The sequence below is a fragment of the Eurosta solidaginis genome, chromosome 2 (assembly GCF_040869045.1).
Source record: "Eurosta solidaginis isolate ZX-2024a chromosome 2, ASM4086904v1, whole genome shotgun sequence".
NCBI lineage: Eukaryota > Metazoa > Arthropoda > Insecta > Diptera > Tephritidae > Eurosta > Eurosta solidaginis.
In genome coordinates this window covers 19,147,744-19,175,725 of record NC_090320.1, presented here as the reverse complement: position 1 = coordinate 19,175,725, position 27,982 = coordinate 19,147,744, and the positions used below count along the sequence as shown (strand labels likewise).

The 27,982-nt window shown below is 36.4% G+C and overlaps 1 long non-coding RNA gene across 3 annotated transcripts in view; it reads left to right on the top strand.

The window, feature by feature from the left end:
* Positions 1-27,982, top strand: part of LOC137239361 (uncharacterized) — a 72,054-nt gene that overhangs the window by 29,369 nt on the left and 14,703 nt on the right. For 2 of the 3 annotated variants that reach the window (XR_010949339.1, XR_010949340.1), the window contains one exon: positions 3,832-3,986. The exons of the other annotated variant lie outside the window; for it this stretch is intronic. This is a non-coding gene — a long non-coding RNA (uncharacterized lncRNA). The remainder of the gene's footprint in view (positions 1-3,831; positions 3,987-27,982) is intronic. 3 annotated transcript variants of the gene reach the window in all.

Below are 27,982 nucleotides of genomic sequence, written 5' to 3'. Positions count from 1 at the left end.
AGTTTCTTATCTGAACAATCGGTTGTATGAGATATATACTATATATACAACCGATCTCTATGATTTTTTCAGAAAACAATAAATGCTATATACGTAAGTATTCTGTGAAATTTGAAGCTTCTAGCCGTTAAAATGGGGCTAAAATTTGCAAAAATATATATATATATATACTATATATATATACTATATATACCATCATATATAAACTATATATACCACCGATCTTTATGATTTTTTCAGACAACAATATATGCTATATACGTAAGCTTTCGTTGAAATTTGAAGCCTCTAGCTCTTAAAATAGGGCATTAATTACGAAAAGTTCCTTATCTGAACAATCGGTTGTATGGGATATATACTATATATACGACCGATCTCATCAATTTTTTCAGGCAACAATACAAGCAATATACGAAAGTATATGGTGAAGTTTATAGCTTCAATCTGTTAAATTGGGTAAGATATTACAAAAATCCTCTTTTTCTGAAAAATCGGTTGTATGGAGGATATATGCTATAGTGGTCCGATCCGGTCGGTTCCGACAAATGTCTAATCGGACACCCAAATACACCCGCTCACCAAATTTTATCAAGATATCTCAAAAATTGAGGGCCTAGTTTGCATACAAACAGACAGACGGACAGACGGACAGACGGACATGGCTAAATCAACTCAGCTCTTCAACCTGATTATTTCGGTATACTTAATGGTGGGTCTATCTATTTTCCTTTAAGGACTTACAATTTTCGGTTTCGTGACGAAATTAATATACCATTTCATTTTCATGAAAGGTATAAAAATGGGTTGTTAGAAGTAAGGCGGTAGTCTGTATTTTATCCTTTTATATTAGTTTCTTGTACGTTAGTGTATATACTTAAATAGAAACATATTACATACAGAAAAATGGGTTTGATAAAACTAAAAGTGAACTAAGCAAAAAGAATCAGCTGTGTAAGCAACGATAGCAAAAAGCAAACACTTAGAATCTAAGCTTTTTTTCTTGAGTCAAAAAGCTTATTATAGCTTTACTTGCCTTGACTAAAATGAGGTAATCAATCTAAATAATGAGACTGTTTGTGTTTAAGTATCAATCAATGGTGATGGAATGGCGAATGAGTTAGCTAAAAAGGGAGCATCCCTCGAAGCCTGTACTGTAGATGTCCCAATCAGATTGGGAGAGATTGAAGGAAGGCGAGAGTTGCGTATGATTGACTAAGCAGTATAGGCAAGGAACCAGGCACAGGGCTGTAAAGTATCATGTGCAGGTCTTACAGCCTTAGAATAACAAATTTACTCTTATCATTGAAAAGTGTTGACTGTAGGTTAATTATTAGTATTCTGACTGGACACTGTCTTCTGGTGTCACTTGATTTGAAGTAAGAAGGTGTGGCTTTAAGCATGAAACGATCAAGAACGTTTTGTGCCCGTGGCATGCAGTAGCTCCGTTCTACAAAAACTTCTAGCTTTTGCAAAAGTCACGGAAATATTTTATAATATAGGTCATGGTTCCTTTTAGGATTTTTCAGTTTGGTCGTTGAGCAAAAGTTAAGGTGGCGCTTTCATTTCATGTTCCCAACTCCCCTAGTATCCGTTAGAAGGCATTTACTCAGATGGCCAAGTAGTCTAATGGCGCTGAACTCCCCCATTACTTCCTTCAACTGCAAGAGGTCGCTTCAAGCCGCAGTTAACTTTGAAAATATAACTCTAATATTGCTTTGCAAAGACAGCGGTACTGTTCAACGCGGAGGCGGTCGAGATGCAACGTCCATGCACAGTACTCCTCGGACACCTGCAGGATAACAAAGAAATTTTGACCAACTTACGATGGTAGGAGAACAGAGGACCTGTTAGTCATGTTAGGAAAAAAAGTATTTAGGATCACTGTCACAATCACCGGAAACTGACCGCATGGCCTACATGCTGAGAGAATTAGGATCCCTCTTAACAGCATTTGGAGGAGCTGTAATGTGGAGTGCAGCAAAGAAAGAATCGCGCCTTATTATTGCGAATTTTCAACTGTAGCACACACTACGCTTAAAACTATGAGCAATTACATGCTGTCGGAACTTCAAGAAAGTGTATCAACATGGCACCACGTGCGCTTTTTAGACTCAGGTCTTTAGCATTCAGGCAGCGTAACAACCAAACAACCAACCAACGGTATCGCATGGATTCAACTGAACCGGTTATAGGACTGTAGGGAATTTGTAGCTTACCGCTTATGCTCTGCTCTTATACAGCCAGCTAATAAAAGCTGGGCGGACATTGCTTCTTTAAGTGTAGCGGATCTAAACATAATACATTCGAATATGTTTCGTTAATTGCCTGGTATATGGAGCGGTGTATACCAATTGTTAGAAGCGAAAACCCATGAACGAGTAACTCCAATCGATGTGTCTTTGATTAGTCTCACCTCGTAAACCACGTTAACGAAGACTTTATTGGCGACCGTTCCAAGTCTGATGAAGTGCAAAAGAGATCTTGCATGGAACTATAAAAAATAAATGTAAGGCGCGATAACCTCCGAAGAGATCTAAGACCGAGTTTCTCTTCCAATTTGGGTCGTGCTCCTCTTGATTTTCCCTATAAATTGGCCGGACGGTACCTACATGTTTTGTGCCGACTCCGAACGGCATCTGCAGAGCAGATGAGTTTTCACTGAGAGATTTTCATGGCAGAAATACACCCGGAGCGCTTGACAAACACTGCCGAGGGGCGACAGCGCTTAGAAAAATTGTCTTCTTATTGAAAAACTTTATTTCTAAAATTTTGAAGTTGCTTTGCCCGGAGTAGGAACCCGGGGCATACGGTGTGGTAGGCGGAGCACATTACCATCACACCACGGTGGCCGCCATGGAACTGTTTTAATTTAATTTTGGTATAATTATTTTTGATGTGCAGTCATTTGGACAGGAAAGCGAGGTAGCTTCTGCTGGTGGGTAAGGGTTTTTGGGAAAAAATCTCATGGCCATAGAACACCACCTTTGGCAAGCCTCTTTTGTTATTTTTATTTTCGGAGTTACGTTCCTTAATTGCACAGACGCCTGGCTACCACCGATTTGCTCCCAAATCAAACTTGAAAAGGATATCGGAAAATCATTCCAATTCACATCAATCTACGTAAAAAAATATCGTATCATCCTTATTCGATTGTGGAGTAACTGTGAGTTTAATTCAATTTAAATGAATCCATTTCAATGGAACTTAGTGGAACTTATTTGCTCTAATCTAAATCCTCGCATTTGTTGTTTTATTAACAAACTTTTTATGTGAAATTTCAAAGCCATTTGTCAAATTTATCATTTTAGCAGTTATACAAATATTTTTCAAATTTATTTAATAAAAATAAAAATTTACACAAATTCAAACTCGAACTAATCCCCATGTCTACACAATGTCAATAAACAAAGTCAAAACAGTCCATGCCAATTTGTAATCAAAGTAAGCTCGCGTAAAAATTCTATCAAATTACTGACCAGCTGAAACAAGGGTGCAAATGTAAATTTAGTAGTGATATATTTTTTTTTAAATCCAAGCATTTTTTTTTTATAAATCACAGCAAATAAATGTTTAAACTTTTCCGCTGTAGTTGCTAGTATTCACTCTTGATTTTGACTTGAATATTTTAATATTGGAAAATAAATAAGAGCCAGTTTGTAGTGCATCTAACAAAAATGCAACACAACAATTTGAAAAATACATAAATAACAACTAAGGGTGTATAAGTTCGGACGTAACCGAACATTATATACTCAGCGTGAGTTTCAATTGTACAGTGCATTTCAGATAAATTACTTTTTCGAAATTTGTTACGAGGGATTTATTTTTTAGGTTCTGTTGTGTAATGCTTGATCGGAAAGGGGCGTGGCACCGCCCACAAAAAAATGTTTCCCAATTTCGCCTTACAATAAACACCACGGACTCATTCAGTTTATGTGAGGTCCTCACGGACCGGTCAGTTCAACCTCCTCTTACAATAAAACGTGGTAAGTTGAAATATCATTGATACAAAACTATTTTTCGCTAAGATATTGCTTATTATTCTAGTCTACGATCCTTTTAAACATCCTTTTTATAATGACCACGCCATTAAACGATCACGTCCATTTTTACTAGAAATATTTCCAGCTATAAGGAAAATATGTGTACCCAATTTTATAGGATACTAGAAGACCCAGCAGACGTTGTCCTGCCCTAAATTTGGCCTATCTGCATACATTTTAATAAGCTTTTTCCGTCTGACTCTACCCTCCTCCCTCTTCACTTTTTCCTAATCCTTTTATTCACTCTTCCCTCCGTCTTGTCCGCTTCATCTATCTCCATCTTCCTCTCATTCTATCTCTTTCTCAATCTCCTTCTCTCTTTTCTCTTCTCTCAATTCCTTATCATTCTTCTGCATACCTTCTTGCCTGTCCCAGAGGGTGGTATGTATTTTATTCCAGTCCCGGTCCCAGCCCCACTCCGAGTCTCAGTCCCAGTCCTAGTCCTAATCCCAGTCCCAGTCCGTCTCTGGATAATATATTACTCTGTACCAAAGCACTCATCAACAGCTTTCATTTGATATCCATATTGTATAAACACTGTCTAGGCATTCACTGGCCCACGTTTTGGCCTATATCTCGATTTTAGCCTTTCTTTTTATATACATAGATTTTTATTTTTCACACTTCACTATAATATTAAAACGAAATGCAGATTTTCGTTGCTTTTGAAATTCGACTTAAAAATTCCACATGGAACAACTAAAGACTCTCCTGAATTAAAGAAATGTCTTAGTACCTCAAATCGCGGGCCCCCTCAGAAACCCCAGGCCCCCTCTCGCCGGCCCCCCTCTCGCCGGCCCTGGTGATGTGCTATATATATATATATATTATACTTATGTATGTAAAGTCAAATAAGCACGTGCACAAACATATCCATACCGATTGAAAAGAGGTTCACCACTGCGTATACGTAACATTTTAATATTACGTATAAACAAATAAAAAAAATTGCAACAAAATAATATTGCGACTATAAACTGAGATATAGCCTATCCTATATTTCAAGTTAGATCAAACTTCACACGTGGTGCAAAACAAATTCAAAATCGGTTCAGTAGTTTAGGAGTCCATTGGCCTCAAACCTGTGACACGTGTTTTTTATATATTAAGATGTTAAACAGTGACACACCCATTTTCAAAAATTTTGCTACGGTGCTACACCCATTTTCAAAAATTTTCATTCTTTCTTTTTTTCGTTATAATTCCAATTGGGAAATAAAACACAATTGATATAAAGCTCTTTTTTGCAAAGATATAGCTTATTTTATTCGTCCACGATCCTTTAAAAAATCTTTTATATAAAAGTGGGCGCGGTCCTTAATCATAGGTTTAACGGTTTTTGATTTATGATTAATAATATTTGTAAAGTTGATTTTATCACAAGTGGGCGCTGCCACGCCCATTATAGGTGTATTATTTACTAAATAATCAAGTTTTTTGTGTTTTCCAAAATGTTATATATGTAATACCTGGGAGTGGTTATCATTCGTTCATTTTAAATAGCGACGGAAGATGAGTGCCTAGGAGCTCATATAGCAAATTTCAATAAGATAACACAAATTATTGTGCGCTTAGACAGACGAACGGAATGACATCAATTCCTTTTTTCGTCCTGAGCGTTTTGATATATTGAACCATATGGTTCACATTGTTGTTGCATTTGCATATTAAATCTCTTTCCGTATCTGGTTCATGTTTCATTGGAGCACGAGGTATATTTAACTCGACTCGTTTATGCCGTTACGTTCAATCGTTATGCTACCAAAGTTAATATACTCTGTGTGCAAAGCACGCTGAGTATAAAAATAACCATAATAGTAGCTATGTGCAACAAAAAATGCCAATGGACTCTTGGGATTTTTTAATAACACTCTGCAACAGCTATTTTTAAACAAAGTAATGCTGGTATTTTTCGGAAAAGTGGCATCGTAGAGATACATTTTTCTGAACAAACTTATGCTCCAGCTCGTCTAATTTACTTCTAATTTGCTTTTAAAGCTTAAACTGATCACAAGGTGTGCTTTGGTTATGTATGCAGAATCCTGAAGTGCTTGAACTTTCGTTTCTAAGAAATATGTAAAATAGGTAACATTTCATTCTAAGACTTGGAAACACCATTATTTCTCCTTCCACAACTTTTTAACATTTTTTCTGAAGGCATCAGGTAGTTGCTACAACATGTTGCTAATGTTGCTGATGCAACATGTTGTTAAAGACTTACTCGGCACTTTTACACTTCAGAGGTAAAAATAGAAATTACAGCAAACTATAGTGTAGTGGAGAATTGAAGTGTTAGTATAAAATATTAATTTGTATAGGAGGAAATATTTTCTAGAACACCAAAGTTGTAAATCATTCAGATTTGTGGAACATTGAACATAGGTCCTTTGTGACCCCTTAATCTTTGATTGCAAAAAATTAAAAAAAATATAATAAGACCACATAAGCAGACAAAATTAAAAAAAAAAAACTCTAAAACCAGACATGAGCTAATACTTTATTAAAGGTCTTCGGCACGCCAAATCACCATATCGCGTCCAATTTACACTTTAGTTTTTGTTTTTGAGATATTCTTACATAAAGGTATGAAAATCACGCTTTTCGGTTGCCTTAAATACGAAATTTTTCCACTGTAAATAATTGTTTCTTTGTAGTTATCATCAAAATTTCAAAAACCGATTTTGATTTTGCATATACAATATTTATTGTTGTCGATATTTCGACCTCAATTTGAAGTCATCTTCAGGTCTGGAAATTAAGATAAATATTACACTAAAAACATTAAATGTACATAAAAATTAACAACTTACACATATAATTGTTGCTTACCGACTAATTTTAAACATAAAGTAAAACAATATAAAAAGCACCTAAGACCAGATGTAAACAATTAAAGAACCGTAATGGTAAACAAAATTTAACAATAACAACTATATATGAACTAATAAACTGTAAGCGACGCTCAAAACATATTTATCACCAACAGGTTAGTTGTTGTTGTATGGCGAGAGAACATACAAAAGTCGTAGGAGAGAACACAAACAACAAATGAAACTCAGCATTGCTTGTAGCTATTTTTGATGAGTTGTCTGTAGGATTGTGCACAGTGGTCCGTATCACTCTTAAAATTGATAAGTATATCCGTAGGAGTATTTATAATGTGCAACATTTCAGAATGAAGCGCTTATTATAATGGTTTTCTTTTTCTAATATCGCTATATTTTCTAAATCTGGATAATGTCCCGTGGTCCTACAATGTTGTGTTAAAGCCGTTTTGTTGTCATTAGGGTGGTCGCGATTTTTTAAATTCGATTTGTGAGCGGAAATACTTGTCTTTAATTTTCATTTAGTTGTCCCCACATATACCTTATTGCATACTTGGGACACGTCGCCATTGTATTTGATTTTATAAACTACGTCGGATATCTCGTATTTTTCGATTGTACTTTTTGTGTTGCTATATATATTTTTGCAGAGTATTGTCATATCTAAATGCTATTCTAACTTTTTCTTTGTCATACACATTAATAATGCTTCATTATGCTTGACAAGCCTGGTGCAAAGGTGACTGTCTTATATATTGTATTTGCCTCGTTTTTATTATTTTCTGTTTTAGCGAAGTGATTTTGTATGTATCTGTTCATAAGATGGGTTGGAATGTCATTAACCCAAGTTTTCGCTTAATGATTTCTATATTTTTCCCGTGATATATTTGATAAATTTCTGGCAATGTTTATAATAATTGCTTCACCGTGCTTGGAATAAAAATTTATTAACCTTCCAGACGCAGTCGGTTTTTTATACCACTCGAAGGTTGGGTGGTTATTTTTATTTATTACCAATACATCTAGGAACGGCAATCGTTCATCGCTCTCAACCCAAAGTGTAAATTTTATGAATTTATTGTACGAATTTAAGGTTGCCAGCATGTCTTCTATGGCATCTGTTTTAGCAATAGCAAACAAATCGTCAACGTACTTGGTTAGCAGACACGGCTTGTGTTTATATTCTTCTTCAAACTTTGATAGTAATTCTACCATTACTATATCCACTACTATATTACCAAAAAATTGCGACCAACCTAATGACAACAAAACAGCTTTAACACAACATTGTAGGACCACGGGACACTATCCAGATTTAGAAAATATAGCGATATTAGAAAAAAAAAACCATTATAATAAGCGCTTCATTCTGAAATGTTGCACATTATAAATACTCCTACGGATATACGTATCAATTTTAAGAGTGATACGGACCACTGTGCACAATCCTACAGACAACTCATCAAAAATAGCTACAAGCAAAACTGAGTTTCATTTGTTGTTCGTGGAGGTCGAAATATCGGCAACAATAAATATTGTATATGCAAAATCAAAAACGGTTTTTGAAATTTTGATGTGTGGCCTAGAGCTCGAATAAAACTGTAAATAATTTTCATTAAAAATCTAAATAAACCATTTTAAAGCGCAATCATTTCACTCACAAACTATCTAATTTTTTTCCGATGTTTTCTTGTTATCTCTTCATATATTTTATCCTAAATGTTTTATTTTATTAGTTTAATAATTTATTTATTTTGAATATGCACAGTTTGCTGATCCCGCCTAAATGGAGTTACTAAGTGCCTAAGGTGCTAAAAGTAGACTTCAAATTGGTGAAAAAAAAAATTTAGTTGGCCAATAAATTTGCAAACGTGATACACTTTGATGAACAATATCTCAAAGAGCAAAAAGAGCCTTCAAAAAAATAAAACTATCAGCACTTTCATGTAAAAAAAACTTAAATGCATAACTAATATAAAAATTCTGACACCGGATTCAGATTGAACATTCCGAAGGCATTTAAAAAAGTATTGGCGTACTTCTATACTTTCAAGTACAAATATCTCGAAAATCATAACCAATTTAAAAATTCTGACGCCGGATTCAGATTGAGAAAATTTTTTTTGAAAATAACCATGGTTACACTGTTGCAGGAAGAAAGTTTGTTGAACTATGTAATTTGAAGTAATTGTCACGATAAATTGTACAATTCTCTAACAGTTAGCTAAAAGCGAAAAATGAGGGAAATACTTATTTGTATGTATGGTGTGTGTGATTGCGAGTGGAACAATATCCGATTATTACAACAATACTAGGAGTCACGTCCGATTTCGAAAAAAGGCTATTTTCATTTTCAATTTAATCTAATCAAGAGAAGTTCGGTCTAAATATCTTCAAGAGGTGCAATGTATTTTTTTGTTTTTTAATGATTGATACCTGCGCTTAGGTATTTCGGCATTATTCTCGCTTAGGCTTAAAGCCTTGCTTTATTGATAGACCGAGTAAATTTTGCGAAATGACCAAACTTCTGAGCAAAAATTCCAACAGTAGTCTTTAATAGTCCAATTTTCATTTTTCTGACCACAACCTCAAAAATTATTTCTTGATGTGTGACATATCTGAGCTCATGATATGATTACTGGAAATATTCCAGTATGAGCATTAATTATTACAAAATACATTTCGTAATCGATTACTTCGTGTAAGAACTTTCATCTGTATCAAAAACGTGAGCACAGGATCGATAAGAATTTTGTTCAGATAGTGTTCGCCTATATACTTTTTCACTATTTCAAATGACCACGATGTCAATTGAAGTTATGGTATTAAAGTTAACTCTTTTTTTTTCTCAAGTGGCCATAAGGTCAGTTATTTAGTTTCGCACCTGCACCTTTTAAAATACGTATGTACGAATACTTGTATAAAAGCTCAAGTTTTTTGTTTTTGTGCTGATCTTAAATGGCTGTGATCTTTTCCGGAAATGTTCATAAGGTCAAACGGAAATTTCCTAAATGGCTATTAAGTCAAATTAGGAAAGGTCGTAAAGTCAGTTAACATTACGCGTGGTTATAATGTCAATTGACCTTGCGGGTGTTGATCTTATGTCACCCAAAATGGTCATAAGGTCAAATGAATATTTGAAGTGATCACAAGGCCAATTGGTCGTATGATCATTTTAAGTGGGCATAACGTCAATTGGCCTTTTGGCCTTTGAAATTATGTCACCCCAACGTATTTTCCATATTTCTGTAAAGAATCGGCCTCTTTTGGAAAATGTCGTTCAGAGGTAGCATAAAGTGGTTATAATGTCAACTGACCTTGTGTGTGTTGATCTTATGTCACCCAAAATGGTCATAAGGTCAAACGAAAATTTGAAGTGGTCACAAGGCCAATTGGTCAAACAACCATTTCAAGTGGTCGTGACGTCAGTTGGCCTTTTGACCTTTGACATTATGTCACCCCAACGTGTTTTCCATATTTCTATAAAGAATCGGCCTCTTTTGGAAAATGTCGTTCAGAGGTAGCATAAAGTCGTTGATTTCGTCACGAAAGCGCAAAAAGTTACAAGGACCTTGATTAAAAGTTCAATATTTTCGGAAGCTGGTGCTTGAAGTATAACTGTTTCCTTAACAGAAATTGTCCGATGCCAAGGTGTTAAGTCCAGACGTTATTATTAGCTTAAAAATTGGCAGGGGATTTGTATGCCTTACGGTGATCCATGTTGGAGCCGTGAAGCTTTGAAAATTCGTAGAGAAAACAGAAGAATAGAAATAGTGAAGGGAAGGAAGAGAGGACGTAGGAGAAAAATGAAGAATAAGAAAAGGTGGAGGAGGAGGAGGACAAAGAAGAGGAAGTTGAAGAGAAACGTGGAGATAGTAAGAGAGAAAGAGCAAGCAACAGATACTTCTTGAAATTCTTTTAAAGTTGTGCAAGTCAGCGAAGAGTCTGGGTATGTTTGGTTTGCTAGTGCACCAATAAATTCAATTTCAATTAATAAAATAGAAGTAAACGCAAAAAGCAAATGATATTGCAAATAGCATTAAGGTCGATTTTTTCATAACATTTGTTTGGAATTTCGTAAGTATTTAATGTAGCTAGCAATTTTCATTTGCTCTGCGGTCAAAGTACCACTTAGAATACAATTTTTAAAGTGGAAAATTATTAAGTTTTTCGAGCTCAAGGCCACGCATAAATAAAAACCAAATATTTTATATCTTTCAATAAATATACTTGTTTAATGTTAATCGATATTTCGACCTCAATATGAGATCATCCTCAGGACTGAAAGGATTACAAAACAATAAAAACATCAAAAAGTGCATTTTACGTACATCCTTATAACACAACTTACACTCTTGGCTATGCCTGATCGACTAATTTTAAAAGATTACATATTAAACGAATATAAACAATATAATGTAAACAAATAAATACCGTAAATATAAACAAATTTTGACAAAAACAACCATGTACAAATTTCTCCAACTGTATGTCGCGCTCAGCATACATATATATGTACATATATCAGCTACAGGTAAACTGTTGTTGTCTAACATTATAATACGAATATTGGTGGGACATTAAACTAACAAATTACTCTCAAAGCGCTTTTTTGTTTCTGCTGATTAGCTGCCTATAGGCCGAAACACAATTTTCCGTGTCTTTTTTAAAATTTATCCGTTTGTCGCTCTCTATATTAGCCGTGTTTTTTAACACGCGTATAGTCGTTTACGCTTAAACTTGATATGGACTGCTAATCGACAAACTTTAAATACACCTCTGAAATTGCTGCGCATAAATTTTGTCCTACTAAATTTCAATACGCATTATACTCAGATGTAACTGAAATATGTGTCTTTGTTTCACCCTGTACCCTAATTCTATGTATTCTATCTGTGTCCACAATTCATCGCAACTGATTCAGCTATATGTTATACCCTATGGCCATCAGAGCGTTGCGTCTCCGCTTTTCGGTACACCCTGTTGCTGTAGCTAGTTGTTTAACCACAGCCGCTAGATGGGTCTCCTAAGCATTATCTAAGCGAAGATAGGCGTTTTTTAACAGGCGCAAACGAAACGTATACGCGCGTGTTAAAAAACACGGCTATTGATAATATGAAGCATTTCAAGTATGTATCTCTTGTTATATTGCTTCTCTTGTTGCAAAAGTCTCACATTGTCTAAATCTGGACAATGTCCCGTAGCGCTACAATGATGTGTTAAGGCTGTTTTGTTATCGTTCAAATTATTTCTGTTTTTTATATTCGACTTGTGTCCGGAAATCCTTGTCTTAAGCTTAGATTTAGTTGTCCCCACATATACTTTATTGCATAAGTGGGACCCGTCACCATTGCAATTAATTTGGTATATTACGTTGGATTTCTCGTATTTTTCAATCCTGCTTTTTATGTTGCTGTATATTTGTCGTAGAGTGTTGTCGTACGTGAAAGCTATTTGGAACTTGTCCCAGTCATATATATTTGAGTTCTTCAGTCTGTTGGACAAGCCTGGAATGTATATGGCTGTCTTGAATATTTTCTTGGCATCCTGTCTGATCTCAGTAGTATTCGGTCTAGCGTAAAAAGCTCGTATGTAGCTATTGATTAAAGATAGAGGAAAATCGTTGTCTGTTAATATTTCCTTGATCACGGCAACATTTTCTTCATGGTAACATGCGTCGCTAATAGAGAGAACTTTTCTGACAAAGTTCTTTGCCGTGTTTACTATGATTCTTCTTTCATGCTTGGAATAAAAGTTTATTAATCTCCCAGACGCAGGGGTTTTTTGTACCATTTGAATGTAAGTTTATTGTTATGTCTTATTACCATCGTATCTAAGAATGGTAATTTTCCGTCAACTTCTATCTCTGACGTGAAATTTATAGACCATGTAGCTATTTAGAGTGGCCACCGTTTCTTGGACTTTATCTGTTTTGACGATAGCAAATATATCATCCACATATTTCGTTAACAAACGTGGTTTATGTGGAAAATCTTCCATGAATTTGTTCAGCAATTCCTCCATTACAATATCTGCAATGACTGGCGATGCTGGGGATCCCATAGGCATTCCATAGCGCTGTTCATATATTTTGTCTCTAAATTTAAAATACCTGTTGTCCTTTATGCAGAATCGTACTACCCCAAGAAATAAGTCCTTCGTTAACGAAGTGTGGCTTTTTATCAAATCCCACTTATTCTCAATAATTTTCTTCGCATGGTCTACTGGAAAGCTAGGGAAAAGAGATACCACATCAAAAGAAACTAGACTTTCATCGTCATATATATTTGATGTGGTATCTCTTTTCCCTAGCGTTCCAGTAGACCATGCGATGAAAATTATTGAGAATAAGTGGGATTTGATAAAAAGCCACACTTCGTTAACGAAGGACTTATTTCTTGGGGTAGTACGATTCTGCATAAAGGACAACAGGTATTTTAAATTTAGAGACAAAATATATGAACAGCGCTATGGAATGCCTATGGGATCCCCAGCATCGCCAGTCATATATATATATGACGATGAAAGTCTAGTTTCTTTTGATGTGGTATCTCTTTTCCCTAGCGTTCCAGTAGACCATGCGATGAAAATTATTGAGAATAAGTGGGATTTGATAAAAAGCCACACTTCGTTAACGAAGGACTTATTTCTTGGGGTAGTACGATTCTGCATAAAGGACAACAGGTATTTTAAATTTAGAGACAAAATATATGAACAGCGCTATGGAATGCCTATGGGATCCCCAGCATCGCCAGTCATTGCAGATATTGTAATGGAGGAATTGCTGAACAAATTCATGGAAGATTTTCCACATAAACCACGTTTTTTAACGAAATATGTGGATGATATATTTGCTATCGTCAAAACAGATAAAGTCCAAGAAACGGTGGCCACTCTAAATAGCTACATGGTCTATAAATTTCACGTCAGAGATAGAAGTTGACGGAAAATTACCATTCTTAGATACGATGGTAATAAGACATAACAATAAACTTACATTCAAATGGTACAAAAAACCCACTGCGTCTGGGAGATTAATAAACTTTTATTCCAAGCATGAAAGAAGAATCATAGTAAACACGGCAAAGAACTTTGTCAGAAAAGTTCTCTCTATTAGCGACGCATGTTACCATGAAGAAAATGTTGCCCTGATCAAGGAAATATTAACAGACAACGATTTTCCTCTATCTTTAATCAATACCTACATACGAGCTTTTTACGCTAGACCGAATACTACTGAGATCAGACAGGATGCCAAGAAAATATTCAAGACAGCCACATACATTCCAGGCTTGTCCAACAGACTGAAGAACTCAAATATATATGACCGGCACAAGTTCCAAATAGCTTTCACGTACGACAACACTCTACGACAAATATACAGCAACATGAAAAGCAGGATTGAAAAATACGAGAAATCCAATGTAATATACCAAATTAATTGCAATGGTGACGGGTCCCACTTATGCAATAAAGTATATGTGGGGACAACTAAATCTAAGCTTAAGACAAGGATTTCCGGACACAAGTCGAATATAAAAAACAGAAATAATTTGAACGATAACAAAACAGCCTTAACACATCATTGTAGCGCTACGGGACATTGTCCAGATTTAGACAATGTGAGAATTTTGCAACAAGAGAAGCAATATAACAAGAGATACATACTTGAAATGCTTCATATTATCAATATAGAGAGCGACAAACGGATAAATTTAAAAAAAGACACGGAAAATTGTGCTTCGGCCTATAGGCAGCTAATAAGCAGAAACAAAAAAGCGCTTTTGAGAGTAATTTGTTAGTTTAATGTCCCACCAATATTCGTATTATAATGTTAGACAACAACAGTTTACCTGTAGCTGATATATGTACATATATATGTATGCTGAGCGCGACATACAGTTGGAGAAATTTGTACATGGTTGTTTTTGTCAAAATTTGTTTATATTTACGGTATTTATTTGTTTACATTATATTGTTTATATTCGTTTAATATGTAATCTTTTAAAATTAGTCGATCAGGCACAGCCAAGAGTGTAAGTTGTGTTATAAGGATGTACGTAAAATGCACTTTTTGATGTTTTTATTGTTTTGTAATCTTTTCAGTCCTGAAGATGATCTCAGATTGAGGTCGAAATATCGATTAACATTAAACAAGTATATTTATTGAAAGATATAAAATATTTGGTTTTTATTTATGCGTGGCCTTGAGCTCGAAAAACTTAATAATTTAAATATTGAAGGCCGAAAAACAACAAATAAAGTGGAAAATTTAATAATGAAATTCTTGAAAAAAGAGACAGAAAATAAAAGCGAAAGAAGTGGTTATCAATTCAATTTTCTATTTTTCTCTTCACTTTTACATTTGCATTACAATTCCGCATGTCCGTCAGCTATCTAATGCATTTAAAGGGTCAATGGAGGAAAAACTAAAAAATAATACTGAGCCACTGACAATGCAAGAGGAAAAAATTTGATTATTTTGTTGAAAAGAGCAAAGGAGGTCAGTGGAATTAACTTAGCCTACTTGGGGATGAAGTAAAATAGTGATATGAAATGAATTTAAAACATTTTTGTGAAATTCGGGTGGTTAGCAAAATATGTATGTGTGAACTATAAGTTAAGTCGAGTAGTGTAGGTACTTACTTTATTTAGTAAGATTAAACAGAACTCAAAATAGCAGAGGTGAAGCTTTCCTAAACCTAAAAAAGTGAGAAGCCCTCTACGCCAATCCCGTAATCTCGGTAGTGGGCCGAGTTTTAAACCCATCACCTGAAAAGAATCTCTAAAGGAAACAAACCACAAAATATATTTGGATGTGAAAGACATCGATATAAACATAAGTGCTATATATTTTTTAATACAAAGCGCGCAGCGGGGTATTCGAATGGCTAAGCGGATCGAAGCATCTATCTTAGCATCACAATAAATGCAGGTATATTCGAGTTTAAAGCACATTTTGTTAAGATTATGGTCAAGATCGTTTTTAGAGGCGAAAAAAAGCGAGGAAACCCCGACGAAATCAGATTAAGAAAGACAAAGCTAACTCCCTACAAGATCAGATTAAACAAGACAAAGCTAACTCCCTACAATGTTAAACGCCGACTAGATACATTTTTTATAACAATAGAATATACGCCACAGAACCTAGTGTACATATATATAAAAATCCTGAAAAAAGATCGACAATTTTATTAAGATAAGTCATGATTTTTGTCTGGGCTAGTTGTTGTTGGGATTATGTATGGTAAGGGTTTGGTCGTGTTTGGAATAGCTGATTCAGAATAATGTACTTCGGGACCATGTTGGTATGGCATCCATCAAAACAGTGCAGAAGTTTCAAACCGTTATAGGTTTGTAAAAACGCACAACCCTTTCAAACGGATGCCGGCGCAATTTATAGCTTCTCCAACCCAAGTTTTAACCTCCCCAACCCGTGGCGAATGATGTTTCCATAGCAGTCGAGACTCTGGTGACCCCAAGTTCCTCATAGAACTAGAGGTGGGGCGGGATGGCCGAAAAGGCTCAATGTGGTCATATGATATTGTTCCCGAGATTGTTGGATTTAAGTATACCTTGATGGTGCTTGTTGCAGGATCGTATCGGTTCTATATCCTGCAAAAGACCAAGAACATCGATAACACTCCCCAAAACCTTCGGGGAGTGTCTTTATCGATACAACAACAACATAAAGGCCTGTCATGTAACAGTCAAAAAACGTGGACTGACTTGCAATATTTAAAATGTCTGTCAATTTCATTTATACCTGCGTTTAACAAAATTGTGCTTCACCTAATACGTAAATACGGTCACAAATCTGATTCAACTAATAAGTGTTGAACGCGGAAAAGGGAGTAATAATAAAGTACAACTGTCAACCTTCGCGCTGTTCGGACGTGTTTCTAAGCGCTCGCTTGTATTTTTGCAAATATCAATCATTATTGATTGTTTTTGTTTTACATGAAAAGCTAATCTAAAATTCCGTGTATTTGTGGAAATTGGGTCGATCGCGGTCAACCTAAAGTTCAAAACGCTAAGTGCATTGATTTTTTTCATTTGCAATGTACCGGTGTTTTACTGCTGATCTCGACTATTTGAGTGAAACTAATAGTGCTGTCATAAATTAATCTTAATTAACATTTCATAAATCGATCTTAATTAACATTTATATATGATTACTAGAAGACCCGGCAGACGTTATCCTGCCCTAAATTTGGCCTATCTGCATACATTTTAATAAGCTTTTCCGTCTGACTCTGCCCCCCCCCCCCCCCCCCCCCCTCCTCACTTTTTCCTAATCCTTTTATTCACTCCTCCCTCCGTCTTTTTCGCTTCATCTATCTCTATCTTCATTCTATCTCTTTCTCAATCTCCTTCTCTCTCTTCCCTTCTCTCTTTTCTCTTCTCTGAATTTCTTCTAATTCTTCTGCATCCCTTATTGCCTGCCCCAGAGGGTGGTATGTATTTTATTCCAGTCCCAGTCCCACTGGCCCACGTTTTGGCCTATATCTCGAGACCCTGGTCACCCGGGGGTATCAAAATTACCCTCTACACAACTAAAGACTCTCCTGAATTAAAAAAAATGTCATAGGACCTCTAAATAGCGGCCCCCAGAAACCCCCACCCCAGAAACTACCCCCCACCCCACCATCTCGGCGGGCCTGGTGATGTGCTATACTTAATAACATTCGCCATAATATTTTTAGTGATAAGCAGGTTGGTTAATTAAACACCAAGCAATTACACGGAAGTCTATCCGCACCACCTGAAAATATGAGTGCCACTGCGCATACGTAACGTTTTATTATTACGTATAAACAAATAAAAAAATTTGCAATAAAATAATATTGCGACTATAAATTGATATATACCCTATCCTATCTCTCAAGCTGGAGCAAACTACACACGGGGTGCAAAACAAATTCAAAATCGGTTCAGTAGTTTAGGAGTCCATCGCGGCCAAAAATATTGTGACACGTGTGTTTTATATATTAAAATTTTGTAATAACTATATTTATTTTATTTTTTTGTTATTTTAAACACTTTACCCAAACTTGCTAACTCGCACTTGATTCAAATTTCAAAATAAACCTTATTTTTATTGGCGTATTTCGAAATTGCCACAAGTTTAAAATTATTCTTGCTAAAAAAATTTTTTATTCTATTTATGTATGTACTAGCAGACCCGGCAGACGCTGTTCTGCCCTAAATTTGCATACATTTTAATAAGCTCTTTCCGTCTAACTCTGACCTCGCCCCTCTACACTTTTTCATAATCTTTGTATTCACTCCTCCTTCCGTATTTTTCGCTTCATCTATCTCCATTTTCGGCTCATTCTATCTCTTTCTCAGTCTGCTTCTCTCTTTTCTCTTCTCTCAAGTTTTTCTCATTCTTCTTCATATCTTATTGCCAGTCCCAAAGGGTGGTATGTATTTTGTTCCAGTCCCATTCAGAGTCTCAGTCCCAATCCCACCCTGAGTCTCAGTCTCAGTCTCAGTTCGAATATCACAATGAAAATTAATTTAAAGCTCTTATCAACAGTTTTCATTTGGTACCCATAATACACACACATTCTAGGGTGTCCGGGTCCACGTTTTGGCCTATATATCTCGAGACGCTAGTCACCCAGGGGCATGAAAATTTCCCTATACTAAAGCACTCATCAATAGCTTGCATTTGATATCCATATCCTATAAACACATTCTAGAAGTACCCGGGTCCACGTTTTGACCTATATCTCGCGACCCTAGTCACCCAGGGGTATGCAAATTACCCTCTACTAAAGCACTAATCAACAGCTTTCATTTGTTATCCATATTCTATAAACACATTCCAGGGGTACCGGGGTCCACGTTTTGGCCTATATCTCGAGACCTTAGTCACCCAGGCGTATGGAAATTACCCTCTACTAAAGCACTCATCAACAGTTTTCATTTGATATCCATATTCTATAAACACATTCTAGGGGTACCCGAGTCCACGTTTGGGCCTATATCTCGAAACCCTGTGCGTCCATCCTGAATTTTCTTTGCTATAAACCTCACGGAGCCCGAGACCTATCCAACGAATGCAAAGCCGTGGAAATTGGTTCGTTCGTTCTGGAGTTATAGCGTCAGGAAAAAAACCCGACTTTTTTTATATTATAGATATGCTTTTTTCGGAAAGAAATAGTTATTTGTTTTACAAATATAAAAAGTGACATTTAATTATCAAACTTTCTAATGAATTGAAAATTGTCGATTTGAGTTGTTTCAATGGTTTCCAAAATACAATTTGATTTAAGCGAATAAGAGATCTAATTTTGTTTATGGCATATTTATTAATATTTATTAAAATTACGAGTACCCATTTGTATATATATTTGTTATAAATTTTCCATTGTCATTAGTCAATTAAGTGATTTCGAAGGTATCCAGTAGCTTGCATCCTAACCACTACGTTCACGGGCTTGCCTGCAGGCTGCTAAGTTGCAGAAACGATGAGAATTGCCAGCACAGCCACGATATTGATAACGAACACAACGTCGTCCATCGAAACCCCATCTTACGCCAGCTTATCTACCGCTAACCCCTAACAATGGGGCTTTGGCAATTAGGACGTCCTGGAAGAAGATATTAAAAAATATATAACGAGTTTCATGAGGATCGATTAGTAGTTGCTTACTTGGTGTATTTGGAAATTAAGCTTGTGTCTGATCTAGGAAGAGGCATACAACCATCATGAAGAAAAGGGCAACGAGTTCATGTTGATAACGTCAATAAATTTAGCTTGAGTACTTTGTAAGTTGATATTGAGTTGTAAAAGCTTGAGCTGTGAATAATTTTCAAGTGCTAATCAAGGGGTTTTATGTGCAAATTTTTTTAAGGAAATTTAATTTGCGAATTTATAATATACATTGTTGCAGAAGTTCACATTGTTGAGATTTTTAAACGCTGGCGCAACAAAATCAATTGAATCAATTCAAATAATAAAAAAATTAAAACACCTCTTTTAAATTTTTTATTTTATTATTACAGTGAAACCCCTATATGTAATACTCCTATATTGCTAATAGAAAATGCTCGCAATGTGTTTTGAATTCGAGATCAAAACAAGACAGCCTATAAAGTTTTTGTGATTGTAACAGCATAAGTGTGACAAGAAAAAATTTAAATTTAGGTACATTCGATTATTGAATACAAAAACAAATACGTTTAAACAGCAATATATCAGCACTCTGATGTTTGGGAATGTACCTAGCTTTTTGTAGCAATATAGGAGTATTACATATAAGGTGAAACCTCTCTTGGGTGGACATTCACCTTTGGCCATTTTTTATCCGCCCAAGAGAGGAGCCCACTTAGGCAAGAGAGGTGTCGGCATAGCACAACAACTAGAAGTTTATTAGAGAGCAAATAAGCACTAGGAAGAATTTGGGGCAAGGGGAAGCTTTCAAACGTTATATGGCCGCCGTCATATAAGAAAAGATGGTAACAAAAAAGTGGATGAATTGGGAAAGGAGACAATATCTGCACATGATCAACCAAAAAGGAAAGGTGTGAAACCAAGCGTGGGTTTGCAAGGTGTCAAAAATAATTTCAAATCAACTTTTGAGGTTTAGAACAACCTAGTGGCATATGCCCTAGAAAACGTCTAGTATTTTCCAACAGGACGTACATAGTTATTTCATAGGTTATGGTTTTTGAGGAGGTTTTAATTTGGTCGTCGAATAAACTTCTGGTAAGGCTGTGGACACGTTCTGTTTGTATGAGGTCCTTACGGTCCGGCCAGTTCAACTTAACTTCAGGCAATCCGGCAATTAGGCAATCCTTAGTTTTGAATTACATGAAAGTGATACTTACTGGTGCGCTTTTTAACCTTCGAAATTTTACTAATGCAAATTTCATTTTATGCGAATCACACTATGACACTACTTAAACTAAATTTTTTTCGAACACAAAATCGGTTTTATTCGGAGAGTCCCTTTTTCATTTGGAAAATATGTACATATGTATGCAACCACATATATGATCACACTTTGCCCACTTAAGAGGAGTTTGCGTCCATCCAAAGGAGGTTTTCGATTGATTTGTTATGAAAACAGTTCTCAATGTCCGTCAATAATAGGTTCGCATTTGCTCAGTGGATTTTTTTATCCCATTTTATAGCAAATAACGGTCCGCCTAGAGCATGACCGCCTAGAGGATGACCGCCTAACGAAGGGCAATTTGTTCTTAAAACTGTACCCAAAACTTGGCGCATGAAAAGCTGCCCGTCCAAGAAAGGTGTCCGCCTAATAGAGCTGTACGTTAGGCGAGGCTTCTCTGTACTTGATTACTATTGATCAAATTTTACTTACCACTTCCTCTGTTATGCTTTTTTTATGAAATGAAGCATAAATATTTATATTTTACTATTAAGTTTTTGTTTAATTATTTAAGACGACTGCGTGACCTCTTTTAAAGACTTCTAGTGACCCGATTATGCACGATCGAATAAAGAATGTAGTAAGTCAATCAGTGCGAAATAGTTACACCCCTCTCTCTTTTGATAAAAATGAGAAATAATGCTTTTAAATAGAAACCTCGTCCTAGAAAGGCGTCCTTTCGGAGATAAGACGTGCTGTAACCGCTGGCGTGAAATATTTTATAAATAGTTTTGGAGCCCGAGCGGTCACGCGCCTTCTTCAGGGCAAAATCGAAAATCGCTATACCTGCGAAATAATATATAGACTTTAAATTCGACAGAGACGAAGTGGGGCAGGGGAAGAAGGGGAAATATGAACAGGAATATTAGAGGGAAAGGGAAACGGTGCTCGAATAAACAGAGGAAGGGATTAATAATAGTAACCAATATAAGGAGAGTAGGAGGATGAAGATGAAAGTTAAAAAGGAAAGGTAAAAGAGGAAAAACTAAAGATTAGAAATTGAGAGGGAAATATAGGAGAAGTGAGTGGCAGAAAGAAGAGGGAGATGAAGACAAAGAACTAGCTTGTGTGATAGAGGAGGTGAGATGGAGAACTGTCGAGCTACGCATACAAAAATGTAGGGTATTCCCGACCAAGTATCATACCCTTAATTTGAACTCATATGTCTTTTACCCGCTAGTGTAGGCCTTCCCCCGCAGAAGTCAGAAACCAGATGTTTAGCAGCCGAGGCTCTGGTGACCCTAAGTTCCTCATAAAACTAGGACGGAATGGCCTACAATGTTTAATATGGTCATATTAAATCGTTTCTGTTGTAAATAAGGTTGCCGATGATTTGGTCGGCGACAATGTCAGATATAGCAAGGCGAAAAAACTGGAGAGACCAGGAAGATGGCGGTATATTTTATTAGAAAGCCCATTGATGTGTGGGCCTGGGTCTGTGGTCATTATTGTGCAGTCATCGGCGTAGGAAACGAAAGTGATTCCTTCTGGTGGTGAAGGTAGCTTCTATATGTAGAAGTTAAACAGAAGTGGGAATAGGACACCACCCTGTGGTGCCCCCTATTTAATTCTTCTGGGTTTAAATGTTATGTTCCTGAATTGCATCGATGCTTGGCGACTAGACAGATAATTTGCAGTCCATCTTTTGAGACTTGGAGGAAGGGGGGACCCTTCCAGGTCTTGCAGTAAAGTGCCGTAGTTGACCGTATCAAAAGCTTTTGACAGGTGTAACGCAACGAGTACTGTCCTATGGTGGGGTTTTTCATTAAACGGCAATTTATTTGCGTGTTATTGGCATTTAGCGCGGTGGTAGTGCTTTGTAGTTTTCGAAAGCTATGCTGATGATTGGCAAGACGCAAATTTGCAGTGAAGTAGGGAAATAGAATAGCATCAAGTATCTCGGCTACTGGCGATAGGAGAGATATCGAACAGTAAGAATCTCCTATGTTGGCTCATGTTTCTCATCTTTAATTGCGGAACCACAATGGCCATTTTCCATTTTCCGGGGATGACGAAGGTGGACAGGGACAGGTTAAGGACATGCGCTAGATTATTAAATCCCTCTTTGCCTAGTTTTTTAAACACCGGCATGGCTACGCCGCCTAGGCCCGCTGCTTTAGGTGGTTTAGCATGATGTATTTATGCTTGTGTGCGCGTCTGTTGGCCCGGCGTCTGACTTTGTCAACCGTAGTATGCATTACATATTGTCGGCAAAAAGCAAACAGCGTTCGCGCATTTTTTCGTATTCGACAGTACTTTATCGCCAAAGGCGATGGAGATTTTGTCATTGTGCTTAGTCTGGTTCGATAGGGTCTTCACTGTGGACGATAGCTTACCTACACCAGCAGAGAGGTTACAACTCTTTAAGTGCTCCTCCCATTTCGCCCGATTGTTTTCATCCGCGCCAGCAATTTGATGCGTTGGTTTATATCCCTTATTTGGGGGCCTCGAGGTCGTGCAGTCTTATAAGGTCACGTTCTCTCGCTAGAGTTGCGGCCTCCGCTGGAAAATGTTGCCCGATTTCCGGGATTCTTCAGGCGGGAAAAAAACGAACCGAAGCTGAATCAATGACCTTGTGGAAAGCACACTCCCCTTGACGGGCATCAGTCGGGATAGAGAGGGCAGCAAAACGATTGTCCGTATAAGTTTTGTAATCTTCCCAATTTCTTTTCATGAAGTTAATGAAAGTGCGTTTCTCAATGGTGATAAGTAATGGTGGTAGGTGGTCGGATGCCAATTTCCCGTCGGCTGCCAGTTGGCGTAGTTTACTAGTCCTGCGCTCACGATTGATATATTGACGAACTGTAACACCTTCCTACCATACGAATGCGTTTATCGTGCAGAACGTCGTTTTTTCTATTTGGTCCGCCAAAATCTCGCCCCTGCTCTCCGCCTGTAAGTTAGATCGTGGTGGGCATTAAAGTCTCCTAAGATAACGCGATTATCGCCAGTGAGTAGTGCGCTGATGTCAAGGCAGTCTCCAAAAGGACAACAGGTGACAGGAGGGATGTAGATGTTGATGAATTCTAAATTTACATCGCCTGACCGGACAGATATGTATTGACATCTAGGAAAGTGCCACCGTCCAAGGCAGGAGCTGCATTGGGCAGATATCGCAAACATATATATTCTGTGCTGGCAAACGGTGCAAAAGGTGGTAAGGACTAAGACCCTGTTTCCCTGACCTACTCGAATGCTAGTGTTAAAAATAGGGGGAGAAGACGGGGACAGGGGCTGATGCTCGGCATCGCTACTCACCCTACTACGGAGATCGTAGTTATGGGAAGGATGTATTAGCTGGCGGCGTCGTGGGGCGCGAGCAGCAGTGGGTACTTGCTGTAGCTTGCTGAGCAGCGGAGCTGCTAGAGGGTAGTAGGCGCTGCAGCGCAGGCTACGGGACGCTCTTGGGCGTGAACAGCAAGGAGTCACAAAAGATTTGTAAATGTTAAGAGAACGTAGAGTTTAGCCAAGAACATCCCGTCTGGTGCACCCATCTCTTACAGGGGACACACTGACAAGAATGTGACCGTTCTAAAAATACTCCTTTCCGGCAAACGCAAAACCATTTCTCATTTCAGGAGAATAGGCGTAGTCCCGCTCCAAGTATTGTTTTTAAATAGTGGCACCGCTTTCCGAGGGTTTTCTAAAAAGCTCGATCAGTTGGACATCCAGCGACAACTATTGGCCAAGTAAAATCCTATTTTGGTAAAATATCGACTCTTTAAAGGCCCGGGTTAACTTGCCATATTCATAACGCCCAATTCGTAATCATATTTTCACTTAATCGTAGGTAAATATATATTGGCATCGCTTATTGGTGCCTTAATTTAAAAAATGTCTTCATAAAATAGAAAATACGAAAAATTTCAAAACGAAAAATAAAATCCCCAAAATGTGAATAAATTCGTCAACGCAAAAATTTTATAGATTATGGATATGGCAGAAAACCAAAACCTAATTGGTTGGCTATGGTATCGTTATGACTAAGGTGTTATTCAATGGCTTCAATAACCGATTAGATTGACTTCCATATAAATCGTTGGATCAGCTTTTTTACATGGAGTTTGCCAGGGACTTAAATTAGTCATTTCGCAATTTTGTTTTCATCTCATCATCTATTCACAGACGAGGGAACTTTAAAGTTGTGATAAAATTTTGGCCTCACAACTTAGTTCATTTAAATGCGTCACACTTTCATTGCATACAATAAAAAATATTTATTTACTTAAAATTATTACAATTTATTTCTACATGATATAAGAAAAAAATATCATCACTTCGACTGCTGAGGGGAATATCACCATAACTCAACTGCTGTTTCGAAAACGCCCTATTTCAAAATGTTTCGAAATTAGGCGCTCAGCCGAGTTATTCCAATCAACAATCAATTTATAATAACACAATTCAGTTACATATTGTCTGTTATAAATTTTCGAGCACTGCCATATGTTGTTACATCTATATATGCGCACTGGAAATTGACGTCGCTACACGTGTCTTGTGCCACCGCACAAAGTCGTCCATTCAGAACGCCTGCTGTTCCAGATTCTCCAAACCACTCGTTACGTTTAGTATAAATTATTAGTTTACGTCGTGAATTTGGATAATAACAGTCTTGTATTCGCATGGACTTAGTTTCGAGAAAAGAAGAAGCAGTTCTACTGTATCCAGGTAACGAAACCCATGCACTAATTTTCATCGTTGGGTCCGAAGGTAATTGACCATCGCAAAGTTCTATTTTATCTACTTTTGCATCATTCAGGTCGAAGGGTCTATCCACTTTAACCACAGCTAAATCAGCACAACTTATTTCTGATTGTTGACGATCATAATGTATTACCACCACTTTGCGTCGATGCCCTTCTTCTATGTATATGTCGGTTGCACCAGCTACAATGTCGAATTTGTTTTTAGGTGTAAGATATAAACAACGAGCACTTGTAACCACCGAATTTTCACTAACTATGGAACCAACACATACATAGGCTTCATCTTTAAGTATTGCAACTGTATGTGGGCTACCCTCTATAGTTATATATTCGCCATCTATAATACAAAAATGCCCAGGGCAGTTAATCAGCATAAACAGCATCGCGAGTTGATTTCGTAGTCATTTTTTTTTAATTTAAAACCTTTTCTACCAATTTTAAAGTATAAAGTATACCGAGGTAAATTTTGTGGGCGCTATTTATACCTAATTGAGTTGTGTAAATAAAAAATAAGATTTCAGGCATTTGAAATAACAAAATACATCTAAATTTAAGTTTACACAAGTTCAACCTTGTTATACTCAACGTGCTTTGCATACAGAGTGTACTAACTTCGGTAACATAACGGACATAAACGAATCGAGATAAATATAGAATTCCATATATCAAAATGCTGAGGAGGAAAAACGGAATTGATTTAGCCATGTCCATCCGTCCGTTCGTCTGTCTGTCATTGCACACGTTTGAAATATTGAGAATAAAATATTACACTTTTGTATAGGGGTTCCCGGCGCTCATCTCCCCTCGCTATTAAAAGTGACGGAAATCGGATGGTAACCACGCCCACTTTTTACATATATAACATTTTGGAAAACACATAAAACCTGATTATTTAGTAAATAATTCATCTAGAATGTTAAAATTTGATGTGTGCACTGATACTAAATTCTTGATTTTTTTTTTTTGATGATGGGCGCGGCACCGCCCATTTGTGGTAATATCATTTTAACAAATATTATTAACCATAAATCAAAAATCGTTAAACCTACCATAACAAAATTCGACAGAGAGGTTGCCTTTACTATAAAGAATGCTTTGTAGAAAAATTAAAGAGGTCAGTGAAGGACTACGCCTATTTTATACAAAAGTTTTTTAAAAGGGTCGTACGCTAGAATAATAAGCTATATCTGAGCGAAAAATAGTTTTGTATATATGTATTTTACTTACCAAGTTTATATCTAAGAGGGAATTAGGAGACATTTTTTTTAATGGGCGGTGCCATGCCCCTATTCCGATCAAACTAGACTTCTAGAGCCTCGAAAAAAAACTCCCTCGTAACACATTTCGAAAAAGCAATTCAAACTCACGCTGAGTATATAATATTCGGTTACATCCAAACTTAGACACCTTTACTTGTTTCTTGTTTGTTTTAATTAGCTGAACAAACAGATTTTGCATTATCAAAATAACAAATAAAATGTATTCATTGATATCCTAGCGAAATGAAATAACGCATTTTGCTATGTTTTTTCATAGCAAAATTTCCTTGCAATTGTTTGTGTATTTATGTGTGGGCCAATCCCAAAAAAGGTCCATCACGATTCGAAAATCAAAAGTGGCCAGACTCTATTTCTATCACTTGGGATTAAAGGCGAAATATGTGTGTGATGTCAAAACCAAAAATTTATTCTTTCCCCTCATCGTGGACAGAGAAACATGATTTAAACGAAAGGCTTCATCGGTTTTGCAAATTTCGATGTTTTACTAACAAAATATAACGTCCTTTCTTTATATTGTTGCGCTGTTAGACCCAGATATACATTTTTGCTTTTAATAAAATTTTGTCTAGATTTTTATTTAGTATTAAAACAACTTCGGAAAACAGAGATTTTATAAACTTATCCTGCCCTTATCCTCATTATTTTCCTAGTAAGCAAACCTCGACTTGAAATTAAAAAAGCTTTCAGATGTTAAATAGGTCTGTTTACTAAAATATTTCCGGAAAGTTCGGGTAACATTTCTTATTGGTGTCTAAAATTTGTGAAGTCCATTAGTTGATCCATATAATGACCTATAACTTTATTTCTCTTTAGCCAACGAACAAAACTTATATCTTGTCAGAAAGAGGGCATTTTGCGCTTTCAGCCGTGTATGAACTGTTAATTGATTCCTAGAGTGATGTTAGAGAAATCTTACAAAATATGACGAAAATTGAAATTGTTGTATCTCTTTTTTAATTTATATATACAGAGGATTATCTGAGGAAAATTTAAAATCAGTTCTGATTTCAACATGATATGAACTTTAACGTTTAATGTAGGTTTTTATTGGTTATTGGTGTATTCAACAATTTCATATGAAGACGAAAAGAAAGCATTTTTCTTGTGAATATATTTGTCGACTAGAAACGGTTAAATGGGAATATCTTATCCAAATTTTCATGGATTTATTATGGCCTCTTTAAATTTTGATTTATTTTGTACTTCTTTTCTATTCCC